Below are 22,463 nucleotides of genomic sequence, written 5' to 3' on the forward strand. Positions count from 1 at the left end.
TCTATCTATCTATCTATCTATCTATCTATCTATCTATCTATCTATCTATATATATAAAATCTTACTCAGTTATCCTCATATTAAACCACAATAATAGTTTTATGCAGTATTTGTCCTTATGTGACTGAGTTGTTTCATTCAGTATAATGCTCTTCTTTAGACTATTCTATGTTATAAAGTATTTTTAAAAGTAATTGTTCATTTGTGTTGCATAGTATTACATTCTGTAAATGTACTGTAATTACTCAATCTGTTTGTTGATGGACATTTGAACTGTTTCCATTTGCTTGCTGTTGTGAGTAATGTTGCTATTAACATAGGTGTACATATATCCATTTGTATCTCAGTCTGATTTCCTGGTATATATTCCTGGTGGTGAAATAGCTGGATCATATTGGATTTCTATGTTCAGCTTTTTGAGGAAATGCCAAATTACCTTCCATAGCAGCTGTACCATTTTGCAATTGCACCAGCAGTACATGAAAGTTCTGATCTCTCCACATTCTCTCTGGTATTTATTTGTTGTGTTGTTAACATTGCAACTGCTGCTGGGATTAGATGGCATCTCATTGTTTTGATTTGCATCTCTCTCTGATTGGTAGTGAATTTGAACATTTCCTCCTTTGTGAAGAGTCTTTTCATGTTATTTGTGAAATTTTTTTTGGTTAATTTTTTTATTAGCTTATCAGGTTATGTTTTGGGGTTTTTGTTTTGGTAGTTGTTGTTCTTTTTTTCCTGTGGAGGCCCTGTAGTGATGAGACTCTTGTCTGAAAAGGTATTGCCGGTTTTTTCCACCCCCCAACTTGTGGACTTCTTTTCACTTTATTGCAGAAATTTTTTTATGTACACAGGGATTTGATTTTTAGAAGATCCCTTTGTTGATTTTATCCTTTCTTGGTTGTGAATTTTTTACTGTTTGCAATCCTGTTTATGCCATTGACTAGGACTTCTAAGGGTGTTCCAAATTTTTCTCTTAGGATCCTTACAGGATTTTTGTGTATAGTGTGAGATTGGATCCTGTTTCCATTTTCTGCAAGTAGTTTTTCAATTTTGCCAGCACTATTTGTTAAAGAGAGTGAAGTGTCCCCATTTAATATTTCTGGCTACTTTTAAGATTTTTTATTTATGAGAGGTTTTCAGAAATGAGGTTATGCTGTATTTTGGCATAGTTTTTGTTTATCTCCCTTGAAGTTTGTTGCATTGCTTAGATAAGTGAATCAATGACGCTCTTTTTCGTTCATATTTCCCCCCTCTATGCTTCAATTTTTAATTTCTGTGTCTTCTAGTTCACTGACTCTTCAACACTACTCAATCTATTATTATCCCTCTCCAGTAGGTATTTCATTTCAGAACCTGTATTTTTAATTTCTACAGATACCGTTTCTTGTTGTTAAGTGTCATCAGGTGAAGTACAACACATAGTGACCCTTTGAACAACAGATCTGAATCCTGTCCTGTCCTGTGCCATCCTCACAATCTCTGCACACTTGAACCCATTGCTACAGTCACTGTGTCAATGCACCTGGTTAAGGGTTTTCCCCTCTTCCACAATTCCTCTGCCTCCCCAAGAATAGTATCTTTCTCCAGTGAATGGCTTTTCCTAGCAACACGCTCAAAGTATGTGAGACGAAACTTTATCATCTTTGTTTCCAAGGAACACTCTCGCTGCACCTTCTCCAAGGCAAATCTTTTTTTTTTCTTGGCTTTCCATGGATATTCAGTACTCTTCTCTAGTGTGACAGTTCGAAGACATCAATTCTTCTGCTATCCTTATTCATTGTCCATCTCTCAGATTCATACCAAGTGATTGAAAAGACCATGATCTTAGACCTCAAACTAACATCATTGCTCCTTAATAATTTGGAAAGTTCCCTAACTACAGACTTTCCCAGTACATTAAGTCTCCTGATCTCCTGACTGCTGGTACCAAATGTAGTGATTATGGATCTAAGTACAATGAAGTTGTTGATAGTTTCAATCTTTACCTCATGTATCGTGATGTTGCCTATTAAGTCCAGTGGTGAGATTTTTTGTTTTCTTGGTGTTGAGATGCAAGCCATATTGAAGCCTGTAGTCTTTGTTCTTCTGCAGCAAGTGTTTCAAGTCCTCTCCACTGTCAGCAAGCAGGGTTGTGTTACCTGCATTGTTGTTGTTATGTGCCATCGAGTACCTTGCAACTCATAGTGACCCTATGTACAACAGCCCTAAACCCTTTTCTGTCCCATGCCGATCTCACTGTTTCCATAATACCTACCCCTATCGCCCCAGTCACTGAACCAATTCACCTCATAGAGGGTTTCCCTCTCCTGCACTGTCCCTCCACTCTCCTAAGCATGATGTCATCCTGAAGGACTGGCACCTCCTTGTAACATGTCCAAAATATGTAAGACAAAGCTTCAGAATCCTTGCCTCCAAGGAGTAGCTTGGTTTAACCTTCTCCATTTTCTTAGCAGTCCATTGTATATTCGATACTCTTCTCTAAAACCACAACTCAAAGGCATTAATTCTCCTTCTATCTTTCCTAGTCATAGTCCAGCTTTCTGATGCATAACAAGTGATTGCAAAGACCATGGCCTGTATCAGGTGCACCTTAGTCTCCAGAATGACGCCATTGCTCTTCAGAACGTTGGAGAGGTCCCTAACAGCAGACTTCCCCATCGCAATATGTCTTTTAACTTCCTGGCTGCTGGTGCCAAGAGAGTTGACTGTGGAGCCAAGCAAACTAAAGCTGTGAACAATCTCTTCACCATCCATCCTGATGCTGTCAATTGGTCCAGTGGTGAGAATAATGAAGATTATTGATGAATCTTCCTGAAATCTTGATGCCGCATTTTCTTCATAGTCCAACTTCTCAAATCATTTGCTCAGTTTACAGATTGAAAAAGTTTTGGTAAAGGCTACAACCCTTCACACACATTTCCTAATTTAAAACCAGGCAGTTTCAAAGGTCCCATGTAGTTCTGTTTGGTATCTTTCCTTTCTCCTTACCCATAGGCCATAATAACGGGCTATGAACCTGTGAACAATTGTGAGGATGCAGCACAGAACCAGGAAAGGTTTCTCTCCTTTGTATGGAAGTTGTCATGAGTGAGCTCCGACTTGACAACAACGAACAGCAACAATTTTTCTTCCCAGAATATTTATGCTTTCCTTTCAATATTTGGACTCAGTTACAATAGAGATTTTAATGTCCTTGTCAAGCAGTGTCAATATTCCTGCTATGTGTGTTTCTATTTGATATTTCTTTCAGAGATATTAAGCTTATTGTCGATTTTATATAGCCTTTCCCTCCAAACAACTTAATATGTCTCTATTATGTAATTACTGATTTTCTCTTTTCAACTTCTTAAATTGTGATTTTAGTGAAGTTTACAAAGAAATTCCTTTTCATCCTGGTTTTCCCTTTTTAGTTATTTATCATATTATTTCTTGCCCTATCTAATAATTTTAATTGTGTGACATTTTGAGTGTTAAGATTCTTTTTGTCTTCCTTTAAAAATATGACAGGTCTTGTTTCAGTAGATAGTTAATTGTTGTTTAGTTTAATCCCTTCACACTTTTTTAAGCTTTAAGCTTTTTTTTTAGGTTTTTAAGCTTTTAAGGTGGTCTTGTTATCATATTTTATTTTGTTTACAGGTTGACTTTGACTAATAACACCCCAATCCTAAGGCACCCTCATAAATATCTGTGCCTAAGCTCATTGCGACCGTCACTGTGTCAATTCTGACCCTCTACTTTTCCAAATATTGTCTCCAGGAATTCTTTAACCTTACACATAAATTGTAACCTGGCTGGAGTCTCAATGAAATACTCTAATTGACCAGAAAGGACTTCCTATTCTACCTGGTCAGAACATGGCTCCCAGTTGTGTGTTTTTGCTGTTGTTAGGTGCCATCAAGTTGAATACAACTCATAGCAACCCCATGAGCAACAGATCTGAACTTTGTCCTATCCTGTGCCATCCTCATCATCTCTGACACACTTGAACCCATTGCTGGAGTCACTGTCAATTTATCTTGTTAAGGGTCACCTCCCTTTCGCTGTCCCTCCACCTTTCTAAACATGATGCCCTTCTCCAAGGAATAGCCTCTCCTAGCAACATGCTCAAATTTGTGTGATGAAGCTTTAACATCTTTGCTTTCAAGGAGAACTCTGGATGCACCATTTTTTCAAGATGTATCTGTTTGTTCTTTTGATAGACCATGAGATTTTTGGTAATCTTCTCTAACACTACAACTCAAAGGCATAAATTCTTCTTCATCATCCTTATTCATTGTCCAGCTCTCGGAAGCATAGCAAGTGATTGAAAAGACCATAACCTGAATCAGGAACACCTTAGTCCTCAAATTAACACCATTGCTCTTCACTAATTTAGAAAAGTCTCTGAATGAAGATTTCCCCGGAGCAATACATCTCCTGATTTCCTGACTGCTGGTACCAAATATGTTGACTGTGGATCCAAGTAAGATGAAGTTGTTGACAATTTCAACCGTTTCTCCATCTATCATGATGTTGTCTATTGGTTCCAGTGGTGAGGATCTTTGTCTTCTTGATGTTGAGATGTAATTCATATTGAAGGCTGAAGTCTTTGATCCTCCATGGTAATTGTTTCAAATCCTCTGCTTTTTCAGTAAGCAAGGTTGCATCATGGCATAGCTGTGTGTGTGCCCTGTGAACCCTGTGAATTGTCCAGCTGCCTAATCAACATTTCCTATCATGTAGAATTTTATCCTATTTGTACATATCTTCTAGAAACGTGAACTCACTGCCATAGAGTCAATTCTGATTCATAATGATCTTTCATCAGGTTTCTACTGCCATAAATCTTGTTGGATTTGATCCACTGCTTGATTTGAACTACTAGAGATGTGTGGTCTTTTGGTTACCAGCATAAAGTTTGCTCCTATGCATCTCTTCTTGTTGCTATGTGTCCCTGAAAGGCATATAACATATGGCCCTATCAATTCTGCCTCCTAGCTGACCTTCCAGTAGATTTTCAGAGGCTGTAAATAGCACAGGAGGAGAAACTCCATCTCTCTCTGGAGGTGCAGCTGGTAAATTCAAGCCACGCATCTTTGGATTGCCAGTACAACTTTTTACCCACTTTGTTGTTGTTGTTGTTAGTGCCATCAAGTCAACTACGACCCATAGTGACCTAATGAACAATAGATATAAACCTCAGCCTACCTATCCTGTGCCATCCTCATTATCTCTAATATACTTGAGTCCACTGGTGCAGTCACTGTGTCAGTCAAGTATTTAGTAATTTTCAAATGTCTCCTATGTCTCTTTTCTATGGAATGTCCTTCTTTCAGAAACTCTGCCCTGTAACTTCTGTTCTCTCAGAAATTTGATTGTTCTCTCCCCCACTATGCTCTGCCTGGGGTTCCTTCCCTGCTCTAAGGTATGGAATGTGCCTCCAAAATTACAGCTACGGTAGTGACATGATATACCTCATTCTATTCTCTTCTCTCAGGGATGACAGTCTTGAATGACCTCTTATCCAATTTCTGAAAATAGTTGTTTTATATATTTTATAGTTCTCTCCAGAAAATTTAAAAAACCCTGAAACTCATTGCTGTTGTGTTGGTAACCAATTCATATATAACAATTCATAATGACCCTTCATTGAGATTTCAAGGTTGTAAATCCCAAAAGGGGAGATTGTTCATCTTTATCCAATGGAGCCTCTGGGGACAAGCAGCCTTGCAGCCTTTGCATTAACTGCACGACTCACTAGGGACTATGCCATCCGAGCTCCCCAGTTGTTTCCAGGAGAATGAATTTGGTTCCTGTTGCTGTACGGTGGCCAGTAACAGAAGTCCACACTTCATTGTGTTCACAATCCTACACAAAAAGTTTGACATCCTAAGGGAGCTCTGGTGGCCTAGTGACAAGAAGCTGCACTGCAGTCCCAGAGGTACACAGTTAAAATCCACCAGATGTTCTGCTGGAGAAGGTGGGGCAATCTCCTGTACCAGTCAGATCCAATTTGACGGTACACACACACCCCCACACCCCACTCACCCCCCCACACACACATACGTTTGTCATCTTAAATGCTGTTCTATTTACACCTGTACTCTGAGATGTTTGATTTTTCCTTTCTATTTTCCTTATATAATTAAAGAAAACATTTGGAAGAAAGGTGTTGCCTCGCTTGTTTATCATTGATTGTCTTCTCACGACGGTCCTCTGCCTTAGTCTCCTCTTCCCACATACGTACTCCAAATGGGACCATTTTGGTGGTGATGTTTAGACACTGAAATGACTCTCAGATCTTTCCAAGAGAATACGCCTCGTACTTGAATTTCTAAGAATGGCCATTCAAGGCCCTCCTGCTACATTCCTGAGATGAGATCACCTAAAGAGGTGGCATTTCTTAGTCACTCAAGTGGAAAAGAAAGAACACCTTACTTAAGCTTACTGTTTTCCAATTCATAGTGAACCTCAGTTGGGTTTGGGGGGCTGTAAATCTTTATGGGAGGAGACTGACCATTTTTCTCCTAAAGAAATACTAGTAGATTCAAACTATTGGAGACATAGACCCTTTTGATTAGCATGTAGAGACACATTATGGACTCTGCACCATCACATCTCCTTACTATGGCATAACTCTTCATGGTCGAGTTAGAACCAGCTCATAGCTGACCCCCCGAGGGGGTGTTTGAAGACTATAAGTTGTAGGGGAGGTTAATTGTCTTTCTCGCCATGGAACTGCTAGTAAATCCAAACCAGCTGCCTTTAGATAAGAAGCACAACTCCCTGCTTTATTATACAAACATACACATACACGTATGGTTTTAAAACCCATTTGTATTTATAAGGAGGAATTGTAGATATTAGAAGTACAATTACTGTGAAAATCCTGCGCCCTGATTTATATTAGCCTGTGGATTTCTTGTAAAGCTTTCTGCAACTTGGTGCTTAAAGTGTCTCTTAAACATATGAACTTTATAGCTGGGCTCTGTTAATCACATAAGTGTTGGAGAAGAAAAATTTTAAATACTGACTTAGTTTAGCAAGAGATAACTCTCATTCTACAGTTCCTACATCACTGTCACTTTAGAACTCTGGAGAGGTATTTTGTTTATTTGTTTGGTTTTCTTTTAAAACGGGTATTTGTGATGGTTATTTTTCATAACTCCACACTAGGGAGGATGTGAGGCTCACCTATTAGGTCTGAGTGAGAAATGTAGCGCATATAACATCTATCATATTTTTTAAGGTCTGTGTGGGATTTTTATAACCTATAAAAATGTGACTGCTCTATATTCAGGATAAAGCAAGTAATTATTTGGCCATACTACATAGGAGTTGAGATTAATGGTAAACTGGCAGGAGAGGCAAGATTTCCCATCGAAAGAGTGATAACAGAGGAGAAGCATAAAAAGGTAAAACATAAAATACAAGACTGTTACATGGTAAAGCACCACTAAATGGGGACTATTATTGTTATTATTATTCAGCCAATGTTCTGAAAATAATTTTGTTATCGGCCCTGTGTACTCACACCATGTTCTTCACAGTACATATCACCCCCTCCCCCAGGCCATCTGCTTCCTAGAACCTTATTTATTGTTCCTAGAAGTTGATGGACTTTTGTCTTCTCAGGCGTGAACTCTATATTAAGAATAAGAAAATCAGGAAAATTATGTGGTTCTGCATTGAAGTTTACTTCTACAAGTGACACCCTCCTGCCATGTCTCAGGAAAGGTAAAGATCCTCTAAAACTTGTCCTTAGAAATTCTTGCCTGTGGGAGGCTTGGAGATAGCCCTGAAATTACAGGAGGTTCCATAGTCATACTCACGCACTGCTGGTGATTTGGCTCTGACTCATATGGAAACCATAAGTACTGTAAGCTGCAAGAGGAAGAGACTGCCCATCTTTTCCCCTGGATGCTGCTAGTGGATTCAAACTCCCTGAGAAGTATGGCTTTTGGATATGCAGTGGTACTCTCACTATGAACTACATAACCGGTGTGCCACTCACTCCCAACCTTACACTCCTTATACAATTGAGAACTGCTGCCTTTGAGTTGTAGTGCTGGAGAAGAGTATTGAACACACCATAGACCGCTAAGAGAACAAACAGGTCTGTCCTGGAGAGGATGGAATGAAGTTGCTCCTTGGAGGCAATGATTGTGAAGCTCCATCTCACATACTTTGGACATATTGCCAGGAAGGGCTGATCTTTGGAGAAAAACGTCATACTTGGAAAGGTGGAGGGAGAGCGCAGGAAAGGAAGACCCTAGATGAGATGGATTGACACAGTGCTGGGGTAATGGAGTTAGGTGTGTCGGAGTCACTAAGATTGGCTCAGGACAGGGTAGAGTTCAGATCCATTGTACATAGGGTCACTATGAGTCTCAATGACTCAACAGCACATAACAACAAGTGCTTTGTGGGTAAGAAACTCCTGTAACACAATAGGTAAGCACTCAGTTGTTAGTTCATAGGTGAGGTTCTAAATCAATGGTTTTGTGGAAGAAAAGACATGGAGATTTACTCCCTTAGGAAACCTTCCAAGGAAGTTCAACATTGTCTTATAATGTCACTATGAAGTGTTGTGACATTCTTGTGAGTAATGCAACAGTCATTTTGAAACACACAAGTTTTGTGTTTTAGAAAATAAAACATCTCAGATGTTTTGTGTGTCCACAGGTATGGGTTTTGCTTGGGTTTAGGAATGTGGTTTTGTTTATTTTGATTTTGTGATCTCTTACTTTGTCTATTACAACAATTTTTTAAAGTGTAATTCCCTGATCAATAAAATCAGAATTACCCTCAGAGTAGTCTTGAATACAAATTCTTAGGCCTTGTGGTTCGTGCTTTGGCAAGCCATGCAGGCAATTCTGATCCGTGAGAAAGTCTGATAGGCCCTGGTATAGGAATACCGAGAAAGCTGTTCTATGTATGACTTAATCTATTTCTGTCTATGATATTGTATGCCACACAATATGAGGTATGAAGAAGTAATCAGTCATGCCCCTGGCTACTGTTGCCTGAGGGATGTTTAATGGCATAACAGGGGAAATGCCACGCTGTTGAACAAATGTTAAACTTTAAGAAGGAAGTTACTTTTTACCAAAAGGTTTATAGAAAGCCTTCTTTCTCAGCCCAGCGGTCAATGTGAAAGGATTAAGACACCAGAGTCACAGAAGGTGCTAGTTTAGGGCCAACAGGCTGAGAGACAGCCTTGAGGCATTCTTAGCTAGTTAAGAAATGACATCTCATAACGCAAAAGCTATCCTTAAAGCAGAAGTCCCAAAAGCCTGGATTGAGCTGTTTGGACATGAAGCAAGAAATGAGTGTCCCTGTACAGATTAGAATATGAGGAGGCCCAAGGAATCTTGGCAAAGACACTGTTTTCTTAGTCATGCTGGGAAAAGGGCAATCCTATGCTTCTTAGTGAGGAAGATCCAAAACCTGACTTATCTGTCATTTTATACAATAAGTATTGAATATGTACTTCCTCTAGTTCTGATAAACTATAGATGACGTTGTGAGGAATGGAAATTGGAGAACACTTGTTGCTCTTAGGTGCCACCATTGGGTCACCTGTGACTCATAGGAACCAGATAATCAATAGATCTGCACTTTGCCCTGTCCTGCTCTATCCTCACCATCTAATATACTCAAGCCCATTGTTATAGTCATTGTGTGAATCTATCTCGTTGGAGGTCTTCCTCTCTTTGTCTGATCCTCCACCTTCCGCAACATGAGGTCCTTTTTCAATGACTGTCAACATGTCCAAAGTAAATGTGACAGATTCACCATCCTTGACTCTAAGGAGCACACTGGTTGTGTTTACTTCAAGATAGACTTACTTATTCTTTCAATGGCCCGTGAGATATTCAGTACTCTTCTCTAACATCACAACTCAAAGATACTGATTTTTCTTTTTGTCATCTTTATTCACTACACAACTTTCAAATGCATAGAAAGTAATTGAAATGACCATGGCTTGGATCAAGTACACCTTAGTCTTTAAATTATATATCCTTGCTCTTTAGCAGTTTGGAAAGGTCCTTGTCAGTAGATTTTCCTGAAGCAGCATGCTCTTTGATTTCTTCACTGCTGTTACCAAAGGTGTTAATTTTGGATCCCAGTAAAATTAAATAGTTGACTTTACTTAACTGTATGCAATTGGAATCTGCATATAGAACAAAACGCAGTTATTCAAACAGAACAAGGTGATACTACATGGTTTAAAATCAAGAAGGATATAAGTCATAGTTATGTTCTTATACCATATTTATGAAATCTGAGAAGGAGGACTATATGAAGAAGAATGAGACATCAGGATTAAAGGAAGATTAATTCATTAACAATTTGCAATATACAGATGAGACAACCTAAACAACAACAACAACAACTCAAGCTCTTTCCTATTGAGTGGCGTGAATTCATAACTGACACTCCAGAGGGTTTTCAGAGTCTATAAACCACATGGGAGGAGATTGTCCATCTTTCTCCCAAAGAGCCACAGGTGGGTTCAAACCACTGCCTTTGGGTTAACAGGACCACTCCCTACCAAGTAGGCCACCAGAGCTCCCAAGGAAGAATCCTGAAGCACTGATTAAGATCAAGGACTACAACTTTCAGTATGAATTATATCTCAACATAAAGGGAAAAATTTTCACAGAGGAACCAACAAGCAACATCATGATAAATTGAGAAGTGATTGAAGTAGTAAAGAATTTCATTTTACTTTGTTGTTGTTGCTGATGATTGTCCTCGAGTCAAGTACAACTCATAGCAACTTTATGAACAAAAGGCCTGTTTTTTACTTTGGGCTCACTATAATACTCATGGAAAAATCAATCAAGAAATAAAAGGTGAACTTATAAACTCCATATGACCCAGCTATTCCACTACTAGTAATAAACCCCAAGGAAATTAGAATTGAGACACAAATGGAGATTTGTACATCAATCTTCATAACAGAATTATTCACCATCACAAAAATCTGGAAATAGCCCAAGTGTTCAACTCTAGCTGAATGGATTGAGAAAATGTGGTACATTCACACAATGAAATACTCTGCAGCACTCAGGAGCAATGATTTTGAAAAATACAACATAACTTGGGAGAGACTGGAGAGCATTATGCCAAGTGAAGTAACTCAGTCTCATAAGGACAAATACTGCATCAGACCATTATTGTAAAAATAGAAGGATAGCTAGTAAAACATATTTGGAGACCCAAGGAGGTTGGAGTAGAAGCAGAGGGGTGAGGATAAGTAAGGGCGAAACCACAGGGTTGTACAATTTGGTAGGCGGAGCGAAGAGGTAAAGGAAATGAGAAGGATCAAGCACGGACCTAAAAAGACAGGGTAATAATGAGCATGGTCCAATGGTGATTGATTTTGTGAAATATAATGCATGGGAATGACTGTATGAAACACAACGTGAATGAAGAATAGTGTGAAACACAATGCATACAAACTTTGTAAGCAAACCGTTATAAAATTTAAAAAAAATTTAAGAGGTGAAGGGAAAGATGTACTACAATGTGAAAATATGCCACCAGAGAACTCTTGTAAAACATTAAGGAACAAGATGCTCCTGACCCAAGCCATAATCTTGTCAGCTGTATCATGTGGATGTGAGAGATGGACAACGAAAAAGAAAGGCCAAAGAACTAATGCCTTTGAATTGTGGCGCAGATGAAGAATACCGAATAAACTGACAAAAGAACAAACAAATATGTCTCAGGACATGTGCAGCCAGAATGCTCCTTGATGGTGATGATAGTGAGGCTTCATCTCACACACTTTGGACACGCTGTCAAGAGGTGCCACCCCTGGAGGAGGTCATTCTACTTGGTAAAGTAAGGGTCAGTGAAGGAGAGGAAGACTTTCAACAGTGTGGATTGACACGTGGTCACAATAATGAAGTGAATGATTGTGAGGATAGCACAGGTCAGGATAGTGTTTTATTTTGTTTTAAGTAAGGTCGCTTATGAGTCCAAAACATTTTGATGGCATGTAAGAAGAATAATAACTAGTTCCAAACATTAGAATTTTATCAATAAGCATGAAAGAGGCTCTAGTCTTCACGTTATGCATATGTTAATCTTGCACTTATTGTTGTTACATACTGTTGGGTCATTTGCGACTCATAGTGTCTCTATGTACAATAGCCTTGAAACCTACTCTATCCTGTGCCAAACTTATTGTCTCTGACACACCTAACTTCATTACCCCAGTAACTGAATCCATTCATCTCATAGATGTTCTTCCTCTCCTGCACTGTCCCTCCACCCTTCCAAGCATGACGCCCCTCCCCAAGGACTGGTCCCTCCTTGCAACATGTTCAAAGTATGTCAGACAAAGCTTCAGAATCCTTGCCTTCAAGGAACAGCCTGGTTTAACCCTCTCCAGGCTGAACCTGTTTGTTTTCCTGGTAGTTCATGGTATATTCAGTACTCTTCTCCAACACCACAACTCAAAGACATTAATTCACTTTCTAACATCCCTAGTCATTGTCCAGCTTTCTGATGTATAGCAAGCAATTGCGAAGAGTATGGCCTGGATCAGACGCACCTTAGTCTCCGGACTGATGCCATTGCTCTTGAGCACTCTGGAGAGGTCCCTGACAGCAGACTTCCTCAATGAAAATTGTCTTGTGATTTTCTGGCTGCTGATATCAAGAGTGTTTATGGTGGAGCCAAGCAAAGTAAAGCTGTTAACAATCTCAATCTCTTCACCTAGAAATTATTAAATACCAGTATTGGTATTGGGAAACAGTTCCTGATTTATAGAATCAAGATTGTAGATCTAAGAATTTATAAATTCACGTGAAGAACCCCTTTCCCAACAAGATTTATTTCTGGTAGGAATGATTATCTTACTACCAATGTCCTAGATAGCTAAGCAGAACATTTTTGCATCATTGTTGATATCACTAGGTTTTCGACTTTTCATTTAATTAATGACCAAATCCCAGGGATTAATTTTCTGTTGAGGCCCTTGGAATTTCCCTTCTTTTTAATTCTTACAACTTCCATGTACTCAAAGTGCCTATTATTCTATTCCAAGATTAATATGATTTCTTGTTTGTGTTGTTGTTATGTACTTTAGAGCTGGAACCAACCCATAGCTGACTCTCTGGTGGGTTTTCAGAGGCAGTTAATTGCACAGAAGGAGATTGTCCATCCTATCATCCTATCCATCCTATCCTACAGCACAGCTTCTAGTCTCTAGACCACCTGATTCCAATATCGATCCTCCACCAGCCCATCTTGAAAACACAACCATTTCCATCTTAGTAAAATAGTTCTTTCAATTTAGGATTTTATTGAAAAACCTCGGTTATTCCCAGTAACACTAAGATTTAGCTAAACTTCTTACCCTGGCATTTTCTTCTCTGGCCATAGGTCGTATTAAAGCTCTTCTCCTCTACGTTGCAAATCTTTTTGAATCGTCTGCTTTACTATTGTTAAAACAATGAGTGTGTGCTCCCAACTTAGGCCTTTGAGTATATTATTCTCTCTGAAATATCTTCTTTTCATTTTATTCAAATACTACCCTTTCTTCCAAGAGCCATATCTCCTCTAGGACATCTTCTGGATCACTTCCATCCACAGCGATCTTTCTGTCTGAGTTCAGATTCTTTTTTCAAGGTAAATGTTAACACAACTCTTGTGTGTACATAAGTTATGTTCCATTAAATCACTGGAGAACTAAGATCGCATATTATTTCTCTCATGATGAGAGAAAGTGCATGCTAAGTGCTTAGACAATGCTCTCATGGCATGGATGGGTGGATACATGCATGCAAAAAAAAATATTCTTCCTGGATAGAGTTTTCTGAGAATCTTAGCTTAAAACTCCTCACTTTGGAGAAGTGATTGATTTCTTAGTCCAGTTTCCCTCCATCACCTTGAAGCATTGTAAATCCCTGCAGAACTCTCATTCTTACCAGAGACTTGTCTGGTATTTGTTCTACCATTCTACTTGAGCCGTCTAAAATTCAGGTACATAAGCAACTGTTCTTATTTTGTTCCCTAATGTCTAGTTGTGGAAGGAGGAGTGGCATCCATTTCCATAACAGCTTGCCTCCGGAAACCCTATGAACCTGGAGAGAGGATGAAAGGCACCCAAGCATTGAGGACTCTCCTTCATAGGGTCACTATGAGTCGCCTGTGACTTGACGGCACTTAACAACAACAACAACAACAACAATGTCTAGTTAGTTTATGGTAGCCACTCAGTATATATTTGCTGAACCCAAAAATAAGTGAAGGGATGAATACATAGAGGAATTTGGCATCTGCATGATGCAGAAGATTTTTCTCAACTACTAACTGAATGGCTGGCCGTTTGACACTTCCGAAAATCACGTTAAGTGCAGTTCCACTGAAAGACATGTAGAGTCATCATGATTTGGAGACAAAGGCACATAATTTTTTTTTTTTCAGACTGGTGAAATCATATAAGTTAGGAATTTTTAAAAAATTGGTAGTATTTTTATGACTGGTCAAGTTTCTTCTTTTATGATGAGTTTGTTCAAATTTTCTACCTCTGTCTGTGTTAACTTAAGTGGTTGTTGTTGTTAAGTGCCATGGAATTGATAACAACTATAGCAATTCTTTAAAGAATGGCTCTGAACTCTGCCCTCTCCTATGCCAGCCTGATGAACCATCTCTGGCATACTTGAGGCCACTGTTAAAGTCACTGTGTCAAGCCATCTCATTGAAGATCTTCCCCTCCTTCACTGACTATCTTTCCAAACATCCTGTACTTTTCTAAGGACAGATCCTTCTCAACAACATGTCTAAGGTATGTGAAATAAAGTTTCACTATCCTTGTCTCCAAGGAGCACCCTGGTTGCACCTTTTCCAATACATTTTTGTTTATCTCTTTTGCAGTTCACTGGATGTTCAGCACTCTTGTTTTTTTTTTTTGGGGGGGGTGAGAAGTGTCTTTATTTGAACATGAATATTAACAGTCTGTGTGAGGCTGTGGGCTCAGGCAGCAGATCATGAGGGAGTTACCCTGTAGCCTCAGGCCACTAGTCACATGACTCAGTCAGCAAATCTGAGTTTCAAGAAATGAGAATGTGCACAATCAAATCAAGTAAACATCACGTGGCACCAGCCACCTCAAGGTAGAAGTGAACAGAAGTGGAACCAAAAGAACAAGAGGCAGAAACTTTAGTAGCTTGAACATGGGGGCAGGCCTGGGTCACATGGCGGGTGACCACAGGTCTAGAGGACTCGAGGGACAGGTGGAAGGACAAGACAGAAGATGGAAGGACTGACTGATGACCAATGCCAGACTGCTGTGGGCAATAGGAAGACCATGCGTGCGTCGTCGGTCAGCCAGGCCCTGCCAGACAAAGATGGGAGCTGGGTCCTGTCCCCATTGCCATACCACATGCTGCCAGGTTGCGGTCATACTGCTCCCGGAACCAATCCATCTGGCACTTGTGACTGGCCAACACCTTCTTCAACAGGTCTAGCATGTCGAAGTTCTGTACAATGTTGTTGAGCAGAACAGCATCTGCAATGGCTGTGGTCCAGTCTGCAGGGTCCTCACAGGTCTCGATGGTGATGGTTGCAGGAGAGCCATTCGCGTCGGCTGTGCCTGGGGTGAGTGAGATGTACTTGGCCTGTGTGGGGCTGTTCAGGGACACTCGGGCCCCCTACAGGTGAAGCCTGGTACTTCGGCAGGTATTGGAGCAAACCTTGTCATGCTGGTAGAAGTCCAGCTCCCCAGAATCCATGATCTTCCGGAGCATGATGCCGTTCATGCGGATGGCCTGCTTCCAGTCCTTCAGCGTGGACTTGCCAGCCAGGTGGACAAATTCCTTCGGGCTGATGACATGCTCATCATTCTGGACACACTTGACGTTGATGCCAGGACACACAAACTTCCTCCAGATCAGGTTGGCTCTGCTGTCTCCAGAGGTGATGGAGTACACCACCTCAGCATCCAAGCTCCCCTCCTCTTCCACCATCTTCACTAAGACTGCCTCCTTGAGCTGTGAGGAGGCTGTGAAGGCTGCAGATGCAGCTGCCGCTGCATTCTCCATCTCCATGTTGTCCTCCGTCAGGTCACCCGTGTGAGGGGCCAGGTTGGTCTTCACCAGCACAGTCTTCACCTCCTCGACACCACTGTCATCGCCTGCAGTGTCCGGTGTTGTCACAACCACTACCCCTTCCATGTCAGCACTCTTTTCTAACATTGCAACTCAAAGGCATTGGTTCTTCTTCTGTTATCCTAATTCATTGTCCAACTTTCAGCTGCATAGCAAGTATATTATGGTTTGGATCAGTTGCGTCTTAGTCTTCAAACTTCTATCATTGTTTTATAGCACTTTGGAGAGGTCCCTGACAGCAGACTTTCCCAGTTCTTTTTATTTCCTGGCTGCTGGTATCTATCAGTGATATGGATTACTGATAATTTAGGTAGGCAATCTATTTAAAAATTTCTCCATTTCCTCTGAGTTTTCAAATTTGTTGGAGTCTAGCTCTTCATTGTTGTTGTTTTGTGCTATCAAGTCAACTTCAACTCTTAGCGACCCTATACACAATAGCTCTATACTCTACTCCATCCTGAGCCAATGTCACTTTCTCTGATACACTTACCCTCATTACCCCAGTTACCGTGTCAATCCATCTCATCCTGGGTCTTCCTCCCTGTCTCTCCACCCTTCCAAACATGATGCCCTTCTCCAAGGACTGGTCCCTCCTGCCAACATGCCCAACGTATATAAGGTGGGGCTTCAAAATCCTTACCTCAAGGAACAGCTTGGTTTCACCTTCTCCAAGGCATATCTTTTAGTTCTCTTGTCAGTCCATAGTATGTTCAAGACTCTTCTCCAGCACCACAACTCAAAGGTATCCATTCTTCTTAGGTCATTCTTGGCCATAGTCCAGTTCTTTTAATGTATAGCAAGTAATTGTGAAGACCATGGCCTGGATCAGGCACACTTTAGTCTCTATACTGACATCCTTGATCATCAGCATGCTGGAGAGATCTGTGACAGCAGATTATCCCAATGTGATTCTTTTTCTTTCTTTCTTTTTTTATTTCTTGACTGCTGCTGCCAAGAGTGTTGGTTGTGGAACCAAGAGTGCTGAAATTGTTTACATTTTAAATCTCTTCTCCATCTATCATGGTGCTGCCAATCGGTTCAGTGGTTAGAATCTTTTTCTTCTTGTCAGCACCATTTGTTGAAGAGGTTGTCATTCCCCCATTGGCCATAGATAGCTGGGTCTATTTCTGGGTCCTCTGAATCTTTGTCTTCTTGATGTGCCTTCAATCAATATTGCAGACTATAATCTTTGATCCATTGCAGCAAATGCTTCTGGTCCTCCTTAATTTCAGCAAGCAAGGTTGTGTCATCTGCATATCACAGGTTGTTGATGAGTCTTCCTCCAACCCTGATGCTACATTCCTCCTCACACTTTATTGGCTCTGTTGTGACATTACGCATTTCAATCTTTATTTTCATTATTTGTGTTACATGTGCCTTCTTTTTCCTATTTTAGCAAAGATTGTTATAGAGTGTAGTGAACAATGAGAAAGGAAGATAGAAAAATTATTAGTGAATTTTAGAGGTGATGTTGGCAAAGAATGTCATCTGTACCATGGACTGCTAGAATAATTATCAAATCAGTTTTAAAAGAAGTATAATCAGAAACTCCTTAAAAGCGAGAATGGTAAGACTTTCAGCTTGTTTATTCCAATAGTCAGAAATTATTATCCCTGAAAAAGACATCGTGTTTGGTAGAGGGCCAGTTAAGATGAAAAACAAAAAACAAACAAAGAAAAAAACACAAAACAAAACCCCAAACTTTCAATGATATGGATTAATACAGTAGTCAAAATTATAGACTCAAGCATACCAGTAATCTTGAAGATGATTTAAGACGAGGCAATGTTTTGTTCTATTTAACATAAAATCCTCATGAATCAGAGTAGATTCAATGGTAACTAACAACAACAACAATGTGTAGCAAAACCTTTGGGACAGATGGTATTCAAATTGTTCATGAAAGCAAGGAGGGCTTTCTTAGAAATCAGAATGTATTTATTACCCATGAAACATTTGCCAATTCAGAAACAAGAAGAATATGCCTCACTTCATATATTGCATATTTAGAAAAACTGTCATGACATTGATAAGGAGTTGCATTACCAACCGAAAGGCAAGAAATTAAAATTCACTATCTGCTCCTTGGGAGAAAGATGGGCAATCTCCTCTCATACAATTTATAGCCTCTGGAAACCCACTGGAGAATCAATTATCAGTTGTTTGCAACTGGACAGCAATGAGAGAGCTTAGAATATCCCAAAACCCAAAGCTTGAAATTAAAGTATTAAGCCACACAGCCTACTATTTAAAGGAGGACAACATTTAATCATTTGGGAAACAAAATTTATTTGCTTAAGGTGTGCTTTCATACGGGAATTTCTTTGAAGGTAGTAGAACCTACGGTTACTTCTCCTGCATGTTGTTGTTATGTGCTGTGGCACCAGAAGAGACTAATAGCCAGCCTTCCAGCAGGCTTTCAGAGGCTGGACCCCCAAGAAAACAAATAGGTCTGACTTGGAGACAGTGAAACCAAGTTTATCCTTGAAGGCTAGGATTTTGAAGCTCCATCTCACATACTTTGGGCATGTGGCCAGGAGGGACAAATCATTGGAGAAGGACATCATGCTCAGAAGGGTAGAGGGACAACGCAGGAGAGGAATTTCCTAGATGAGATGGATTGATACAGTAACTACAGCAATGGCGGTTGGTGTGTCATAATCAGTGAGACTGGCTCTGGACAGGGCAGGGTTCAGAGCTGTAGTACACAGGGTTGCTATGGGTTGCAGGTGACTCAACTGCACATAACAACAACAAATTGTTTCCATCGAGTTGGAACTGACCCATACCTGACCCTCCAACAGGTTTTCAGAGGCAATAAATGCCATGGAAAGAGGTTGCCCATCTTTCTCTCAAGGAGCATCTGGTGGATTCAAACCACATGACTTTGGGATTGCAGTGCAGCTGCTTAGCTCTAGGCCTCAGAGCTCCTTTCTCCTGTATTTTTGTTGTTGTTGTTTTGTTGTTAAGTGCCATCAAGTTGCATACTTCTCATAGAGATCCTATGAACAGTAAATATGAACTCTGTCCTATCCTGTGCCATCCTCATCACTTCCAACTCATTTGGGTCCATTGCTGGAGACACTTCATCAATCCACCTCATTAAGGGTCTTCCTCTCCATTGCTGATCCTCCCTTGTTCCAAATATGAGTCCTTTGCCAAGGAACATTCTGGTTGTACTTTCTCTAACACATATCTGCTTGTTCTTTTGACAGCCCATGGGCTACTCAGCACTCTTCTACAATACCACAACTCAAATGCATTTATTCTTCTGCATAATTATTCATAGTTAAGCTTTCAAATACACAGCAGGTGATTGGAAAGACTATGGCCTGAATCAAGCACGCCGTAAGCTTTAAACTTATATCAGTGGTCCCTGAGAACAGACTTTATCAACATGGTACATCTCCTGATCTGACTGTTTGATACTAAGGGACTGTGGATCCATGTAAGAGGAAATCATTGGCAATTTCAATCTTTTCTCCATCTATAATACTGTTGCCTATTGGCCCAGTGGTGAAGATTTTTGTTTCTGGATGTTGAGATGTAATACATATTGAAGGCCACAGTCCTTCATCCTCTATAGCAAGTGCTTCAAGTCATCCTCACTTTCAACAAGCAAGGTTGTGTTCTTTTCATAACTCAGGCTGTTAATGAGTCTTCCTTCAGTCCTGATGCCATACTCTTCTTCTAAAGTCCAGCTTCTTGAATAGGTAGAGGTGAATTCAGGGTCTTTCATCTTCTGTCTCTTTGTTTATTTTTTAATTTTATTCTCTTGACCTCATGAGACACTGGTTATCTCGGTTATTCACCATCTTGTGGATCCACCAACATTAGTTCTTCTTCTGTGCCTTTTTTCCTCCTATTTCCCTTGCTTAAAAAGTCCTCTAGGTCAATATCCAGCTCACATGTCCTCTTCTCCAACAAATTATCTCCAGTTGCTAAAACTACCACACAATGCTTGATAGTGTCATTCATTTCTGTTCTTTAAAACAAACACACTGCTATCAAATCTATCCCTTCATGTTGCCACACTACACAGAGTTTATGAGGCTGTTGATCTAATAGGCACAGATTGCCTCATGTTTATTCTTCAGAATCACTGGTGAGTTTGAACTGCTGCCCTTTTGGATAACAGCTCAACACTTAACCCACTGTTCAAAAGAATAAGGACTGTACTAACTCAGTCTCATAAGGCCAAATATTGCATAAGATCATTATTGTAAAAATAGAAGGATAACTAGTAAAATATGCATGGGAACCCAAGGGTAGAAGGAGTGGTGGGAGTGTAGGGGTGAGGATGTGGGGGTGAAACAACAGGGTTGCACAAATTGGTGGGTGGAGGGAGGGTAAGAAGGAAATGGGAATGATCCGGGTGAAAAGACAGTGTAATGATGGGCAAGGTTCAATGGTGTTTGATTTTGTAAAACATAATGCATGAGAATTGTTGTATGAAACAGAATATGAATGAAAAATAGTGTGAAACATAATATATAGTAATTTTATAAGCAAACCATTAAAAAGGAACAAGTTCTCCATTGTTGTTGTTATGTGCTGCTGAGTCATCTGCAACTCATAGCAACCCTATGTACAACAGCCTGCTCGATCCTGTGCCAACCTCATTGTCTCCAAAACACCTACCCTCAATACCCCAGTCACTGAATCAATCCATCTTGTCGAGGGTTTTCCTTTCTTGAGCTGTCCCTCCATCCTCCCAAGCGTGATGTTCCTCTCCAAGGACTGGTCCCTCCTTGCAACATGTCCAAAATACATCAGACGAAACTTCAGAAGTCTTGCCTTAAAGGAGCAGCCTGGTCTCACCCTCTCTAGGATGAACCTATTCATTCTCTTAGCATTCCACGGTATATTCAATACTCTTCTCCAACATCACAGCTGAGAGACATCAATTCTTCTATTATCCCTAGTCATTGTCCAGCTCTCTGATGTAAAGTGAGTGAGTGCAAAGATGATGGCCTGTATCAGACACACCTTAGTCTTCAGAATGACATCATTTTTCTTCAGTACTTCGGTGAGGTCTCTGATAGCAGACTTTTCCAATGCAATTTGTCTTTTAATTTCCTGATTGTTGGTGCCAAGAGTGTTGTTGATTGTGGAGCCAAGCAAACTAAAGTTGTTAACAATCTCTATCTCTTCACCATCTATCATGATGCTGCCAGTCGTGAGAATCTGATACCCATGTGGTGAGAATCTTTTCTTGATATTGAACTCCAGTCCATATTGAAGTTTTCAGTCCTTAACTTTCTGCAGCAAGTGCCCCATGAGCTGAGAAAATTTGACAAGCTTGATACATGAAGGAGAGGGAAAGGTTTTCAATTTTTTTATTATATAAAATTTCATATGATGTGTTTGAAGATGAATGTATTATTTCACTCAACAATAGAATAAAACAAATAGATAAAAGAAAAAGAATAAGAACTTTATGGGAACAACAGTATCTGGTCTCCAGTAACTCCACAAAGGGGAACTTCCTTCATAAGCAACATTCAAAACACAAACCAACTCTTATGAAACCACACATGTCCCCTTCCCCTCAAAATCCCTTGAAGCTACTTCTACCAATTCTAACACCAACTATCCCTTCCCAGGGTTCTCACTACTCTACTTTCTAGGTCCACTACTTCATTACAATGGCCACACAGAGCTCAAAACCCCACCATTATGGTATTCATTAGGGAAGTTAATAAAATACAACTCAAATTGGAAACAGAATGCAGGTCTTCAGTGAAGACTTCAGCAGTTTCTTAGATGTGCTCACAGGCCTTTAAACCCTTAGCCTTTCAATTTTGGGCCAATGTTACAAAACGTCCTTCTTTATAAGTGCTGATGCATCAGAACTGATTTATAACTCACCCTCCAGTGGGTTTTCATAGATGAAAATTGCATGGGAGGAGATTCGTCATCTTTAATCTGAGGAACCATTGGTGGGTTCACTAGGCCATCAGTCCTGCCAATTATGGTGTCTCCCTCCAAGTCCTCCAGTAAGCGTGAGCAAAGGGTTCCTGGCTCAGGATCCATGCAGTAGCAGTTCCAAGTCAGCTCTGTCTTATGTCAGTCCCTGGTTCTGCACTGCTGCTGCCATTCTTGTCTAGGGTTCCATTTAACAGGCACAGAAATCTCTGGTCCTGAAGGAAGCTTGCTACATTCTCTGCATCATTTTTGTCTTCTAATAGTGGGCTTAAGCATTTCTTAAGCTCTAGGAACTGAAGAACAAATTCAAACCTCGAGTTGCTATAATCAAGGATGCTTTAGGAAGAATATTAAATGATCCAGGAAGTATTACAAGAAAATGGAAAGAATATACTGAGTCACTGTATCGAAAGGAATTGGCAGACA

General features: G+C 40.1%; 1 pseudogene; it reads right to left on the reverse strand.

Moving 5' to 3' along the window:
* Positions 1 to 15,326: 15,326 nt before the first annotated feature.
* On the reverse strand, positions 15,327 to 16,175 carry LOC102873391 (annotated as a pseudogene).
* Between the last annotated feature and the right edge of the window lie 6,288 nt (positions 16,176 to 22,463).

This window comes from Elephantulus edwardii, unplaced genomic scaffold, assembly GCF_000299155.1.
Source record: "Elephantulus edwardii isolate Elephantulus edwardi_28Jun2011 unplaced genomic scaffold, EleEdw1.0 scaffold00082, whole genome shotgun sequence".
Classification (NCBI taxonomy): Eukaryota; Metazoa; Chordata; class Mammalia; order Macroscelidea; family Macroscelididae; genus Elephantulus; species Elephantulus edwardii.